The sequence below is a fragment of the Arachis duranensis genome, chromosome 10 (genome assembly GCF_000817695.3).
Source record: "Arachis duranensis cultivar V14167 chromosome 10, aradu.V14167.gnm2.J7QH, whole genome shotgun sequence".
NCBI classification, from domain to species: Eukaryota; Viridiplantae; Streptophyta; class Magnoliopsida; order Fabales; family Fabaceae; genus Arachis; species Arachis duranensis.
The window spans coordinates 72657020-72662915 of NC_029781.3; positions in this window are offsets into that span (position 1 = coordinate 72657020).

Sequence of the window (5896 nt, forward strand, 5' to 3'; positions counted from 1 at the left end):
CAAAATCATACTAAAAACTACCTAAAAATAATGCCAAAAAGCGTATAAATTATCCGCTCATCACAACACCAAACTTAAATTGTTGCTTGTCCCCAAGCAACTGAAAATAAAATAGAATAAAAAGAAGAGAATATACAGTGAATCTCACAATATCAATGAAACTTAGTCCCAATTAGATGAGCGGGGCTCGTAGCTTTTTACTTCTGAACAGTTTTGGCATTTCACTTTATCCTTTGAAATTCAGAATGATTGGCATCTATAGGAACTCAGAATTTAGATAGTGTTATTGATTCTCCTAGTTCAGTATGTTGATTCTTGAACACAACTATTTTATGAGTCTTAGCCATGACCCTAAGCATCTTATTTTCCAGTATTACCACCGGATACATAAATGCCACAGACACATACCTGGGTGAACCTTTTCAGATTGTGACTCATCTTTGCTAAAGTCCCCAGTTAGAGGTGTCCAGAGTTCTTAAGCACACTCTTTTGCTTTGGATCACGACTTTAACCACTCAGTCTCAAGCTTTTCACTTGGACCTGCATGCCATAAGCACATAGTTAGGGACAGCTTGATTCAGCCGCTTAGGCTAGGATTTTATTCCTTTAGGCCCTCCTATCCAATAATGCTCAAAGCCTTGGATCCTCTTTACCCTTGCCTTTTGGTTTAAAGGGCTATTGGCTTTTTCTGCTTGCTTTTTTTTCATAGTTTTTTTTGCCACTTTTTCTTTTTCACTGCTTTTTCTTGCTTCAAGAATCAATTTCATGATTTTTCAGATTATCAATAACATTCCTCTTTGTTCATCATTCTTTCAAGATCCAACAATTTTAACATTCATAAACTTCACTATAAAAAATATGCATTGTTCAAGCATTCATTCAGAAAACAAAAAGCATTGCCACCACATCAAAATAATTAGACTAATTTCAAGATAAAAGTCGAAATTCATGTACTTCTTGTTCTTTTGTAATTAGGAACATTTTTCATTTAAGAAAGGTGAATGATTCATAGAATTATTCATAACTTTAACACATAGACACTAGACACTAATGATCATATAATGAAGCTAAAACATAGATAAAACATCAAGCATAAAAATCGAAAAACAAAAAAATAAGAACAAGGAAATTAAAAAACGGGTCCACCTTAGTGATGGCGGCTAGTTCTCCTTCTTGAAGATCCTATGAAGTGCTTGAGCTCCTCAATGTCTCTTTCTTGCCTTTGTTGCTCTTCCCTCATGGCTGTTTGATCCTCTCTAATTTCATGGAGAATAATGGAGTGCTCTTGGTGCTCCATCCTTAGTTGCTCCATATTGAAACTCAAATCTCCCAAAGATGTGTTGAGTTGCTCCCAATAGTTGTGTGGAGGAAAATGCATCCCTTGAGGTATCTCAGGGATTTCTTGATGATGGTCTTCATGCTCTTGTTGAGGTCCATGAGTGGGCTCTCTTGTTTGCTCCATCCTCTTTTTGGTGATGGGCTTGTCCTCTTCAATGAGGATGTCTTCCTCTATGACAATTTCAGCTAAATTGCATAGGTGACAGATGAGATGAGGAAAGGCTAAGCTTGCCAAGGTGGAGGTTTTGTCAGCCACTTTGTAGAGTTCTAGAGATATGACCTCATGAACTTCTACTTCCTCTCCACTCATGATGCTATGGATCATGATAGCCCGATCTACAGCCACTTCGGATCGGTTGCTAGTAGGAATGATGGAGCGTTGGATGAATTCCAACCATCCTCTAGCCATGGGTTTAAGGTCATGCATTCTCAATTGAACCGGTTTGCCTTTGGAGTCTCTTTTCCACTGAGCTCCTTCCACACATATGCCTATGAGGACTTGGTCTAACCTTTGATCAAAGTTGACCCTTCTAGTATAGGGGCGTGCATCTCTTTGCATCATTGGCAAGTTGAATGCCAACCTTATATTTTTCGGACTGAAATCTAAGTATTTTCCCTGAACCATTGTAAGCCAATTCTTTGGGCTCGGGTTCATACTTTGATCATGGTTCTTGGTGATCCATGTATTAGCATAGAACTCTTGAACCATTAAGATTCTGACTTGTTGAATGGGGTTGGTGAGAACTTCCCACCCTCTTATTCGAATCTCATGTCGGATCTCCGAATACTTATTTCTTTTGAGCATGAAAGGGACCTAAGGGATCACCTTCTTCTTGGCCACAACTTCATAGAAGTGGTCTTGATGGACCTTTGAGATGAATCTCTCCATCTCCCATGACTCGGAGGTGAAAGCTTTTGCCTTCCCTTTCTTCTTTCTAGAGGTTTCTCCGGCCTTAGGTGCCATAAATGGTTATGGAAACGCAAAAAGCAATGATTTTTCCACACCAAACTTAAAAGGTTTTCTCGTCCTCGAGCAAAGAAAGAAAAATGGTCGGAGAAGAAGAAGAAATGGGGGAGAAGGAGGGTGAAGAAAGGTTCAGCCAAGGAGGGGAAAAGTGTATATGATGTGGTAAAATGAAGGAGTGATGAGGGGTTTATATAGGAGTGGAAGAGAGGGGTGTCCTTATGTGAGGGTTGGGTTTAGGAGGGAAAGTTTTTTGAATTTTGAATGGTGGGATAGGTGGGGTTTTTGGGGAAGAGTGGGTGGAGGTGATTGGTGAAGAGGTGATGGAGAAGAGAAATAGAGGTGATTGGTGAGGGGTATTTGGGGAAGGGTGTTATGGGAATGTGTGAAGAAGAGAGAGAGAGTGTGTGAGTTGAGGTAGGTAGGGATCCTGCGGGGTCCACAAATTCTGAGGTGTCAAGGATTTCTCATTCTTGCACTATTTTGGCGCGTAAATGCCCCTTTGAGTGCCAATCCTGGCGTTAAACACCAAGTTGTTGCCCATTTCTGGCGTTTAACACCAGCTTTTCTTCCCTTTCTGGCGTTTAACGCTAGCTTAGTGCCATTTTCTGGCATTAAACGCTAGTCTGGTGCCCTTTTCTGGCGTTAAACGCCCATTCTACTACCCTTATTGGCGTTTAAATGCCAGTAAGCTCATCCTCCAGGGTGTGCTGTTTTTAATGCTGTTTTTTATTTTTGCTTTTATATTTGTGACTCCGCATGATCATCATCCTAAAGAAAACATAAAATAACAATGGAAAATGGAAATTTAACATAGGTAAGTAAAAATCGGGTTGCCTCCCAACAAGCGCTTCTTTAATGTCAATAGCTTGACAGTGAGTTCTCATGGAGCCACACAGATACTCAGAGCATGATGATAGCCTCACAACACCAAACTTAGAGTTTGAATGTGGGGGCTTGGTCTGACTCTAAATTGAGAGAAACTTTTCATGCTTCTTCTCCATGTGTACAGAAGGAGATTGGTGCACGAAATTGCAATCACACTTTTGCAATTCCGCACAACTAACCAGCAAGTGCACTGGGTCGTCCAAGTAATACCTTACGTGAGTAAGGGTCGATCCCACGGAGATTGTTGGCTTGAAGCAAGCTATGGTTGTCTTGTAACTCTTAGTCAGGATATCAATAATTATCAGGATTGATTGTAAAGAGTGAAAGAACATGAAATAAGTACTTGCTTTGCAGTAATGGAGAACAGGTTGAGGTTTTGGAGATGCTCTATCTTCTGAATCTCTGCTTTTCTACTGTCTTCTTCTTCATGCACGCAAGGCTCCTTCCATGGCAAGCTGTATGTAGGGTTTCACCGTTGTCAATGGCTACCTCCCATCCTCTCAGTGAAAATGTTCAACGCGCTCTGTCACAGCACGACTAATCATCTGTCGGTTCTCAATCGGGTTGGAATAGAATCCAGTGATTCTTTTGCGTCTGTCACTAACGCCTAGCCCTCAGAAGTTTGAAGCTCGTCACAGTCATTCAATCCTTGAATCCTACTCAGAATACCACAGACAAGGTTTAGACCTTCCGGATTCTCTTGAATGCCGCCAATAATTCTAGCTTATACCACGAAGATTCTGATTAAAGAATCCAAGAGATATTCACTCAATCTAAAGTAGAATGGAGGTGGTTGTCAGGCACACGTTCATAAGCAAGAATGATGATGAGTGTCACGGATCATCACATTCATCAAGTTGAAGAACAAGTGATATCTTAAAATAGAAGCAAGCGTGATTGAATGAAAAACAGTAGTAATTGCATTAATCCATCAAGACATAGCAGAGCTCCTCACCCCCAACCATGGGGTTTAGAGACTCATGCTGTAGAAGATACAATGAGAATCGTGTAAAGTGTCATGATGTCTAGATACAATGTCAAAATATCCTATTAATAGTGAACTAGTAACCTAGGGTATACATAAATGAGTAAATGACGTAAAAATCCACTTCCGGGGTCCACTTAGTGTGTGCTTGGGCTGAGCATTGAAGCTTTCATGTGTAGAGACTTTTTTTGGAATTAAACGCCAGCTTTTATGCCAGTTTGGGCGTTTAACTCCAATTTTTATGCCAGTTCCGACGTTAAACGCTGAGAATTCTAAAGCTGATTTGCAACACCGGTTTGGGCCATCAAATCTCGGGCAAAGTATGGACTATTATACATTGCTGGAAAGCCCAGGATGTCTTCTTTCCAACGCCATTGAGAGCGCGCCAATTGGGATTCTGTAACTCCAGAAAATCCACTTCGAGTGCAGGGAGGTCAGAATCCAACAGCATCTGCAATCCTTTTCAGCCTCTGAATTAGATTTTTGCTCAGGTCCTTCAATTTCAGCCAGAAAAAATCTGAAATCACAGAAAACACACAAAATCATAGTAAAGCCCATAAAAGTGAATTTTAAATAAAAACTAATAAAAATATAATAAAAACTAACTAAAATATACTGAAAACATACTAAAAATAGTGCCAAAAAGCGTATAAATTATCCGCTCATCACAACACCAAACTTAAATTGTTGCTTGTTCCCAAGCAACTGAAAATCAAATAGGATAAAAAGAAGAGAACATACTATAGACTCCAAAATATCAATGAAACTTAGCTCCAATTAGATGAGCGGGACTAGTAGCTTTTTGCTTCTGAACAGTTTTGGCATCTCACTTTATCCTTTAAAGTTTAGAATGATTGGCATCTATAGGAACTCAGAATTCAGATAGTGTTATTGATTCTCCTAGTTAAGTATGATGATTCTTGAACATAGCTACTTTTTGAGTCTTGGCTGTGGCCCAAAGCACTCTGTCTTCCAGTATTACCACCGGATACATACATGCCACAGACATATAACTGGGTGAACCTTTTTAGATTGTGACTCAGCTTTGCTAGAGTCCCCAATTAGAGGTGTCCAGGGTTCTTAAGCACACTCTTTATGCCTTGGATCACTTTTTATTTCTACCCTTGCCTTTTGGTTTAAAGGGCTATTGGCTTTTTCTACTTGCTTTTTCTTCTTCTCTTCTTTTTTTTTTCTTTTTTTTCTTTTTATTTTTTTTATTTTTTTGTTTTTTTGCTTTTTCTTGCTTCAAGAATCAATTTGATGATTTTTTTAGATCCTCAATAACATTTCTCCTTTTCCATCATTCTTTCAAGAGCCAACAAATTTAACATTCTTTAAATAACAAATTCAAAAGACATATGCACTGTTCAAGCATTCATTCAGAAAACAAAAAGTATTGTCACCACATCAAACTAATTCAACTAGTTTCAGAGATAAATTCGAAATCCTGTACTTCTTGTTCTTTTGTAATAAAAACATTTTTCATTTAAGAAAGGTGATGGATTCATAGGACATTCATAGCTTTAAGGCATAGACACTAAGATCATGTAATAAGACACAAACATAGATAAACATATGCATAAAAATTCGAAAAATAGAAAATAAAGAACAAGGAAATTAAAGAACGGGTCCACCTTAGTGATGGCGGCTTGTTCTTCCTCTTGAAGATCTTATGGAGTGCTTGAGCTCCTCAATGTCTCTTCCTTGCCTTTGTTGCTCCT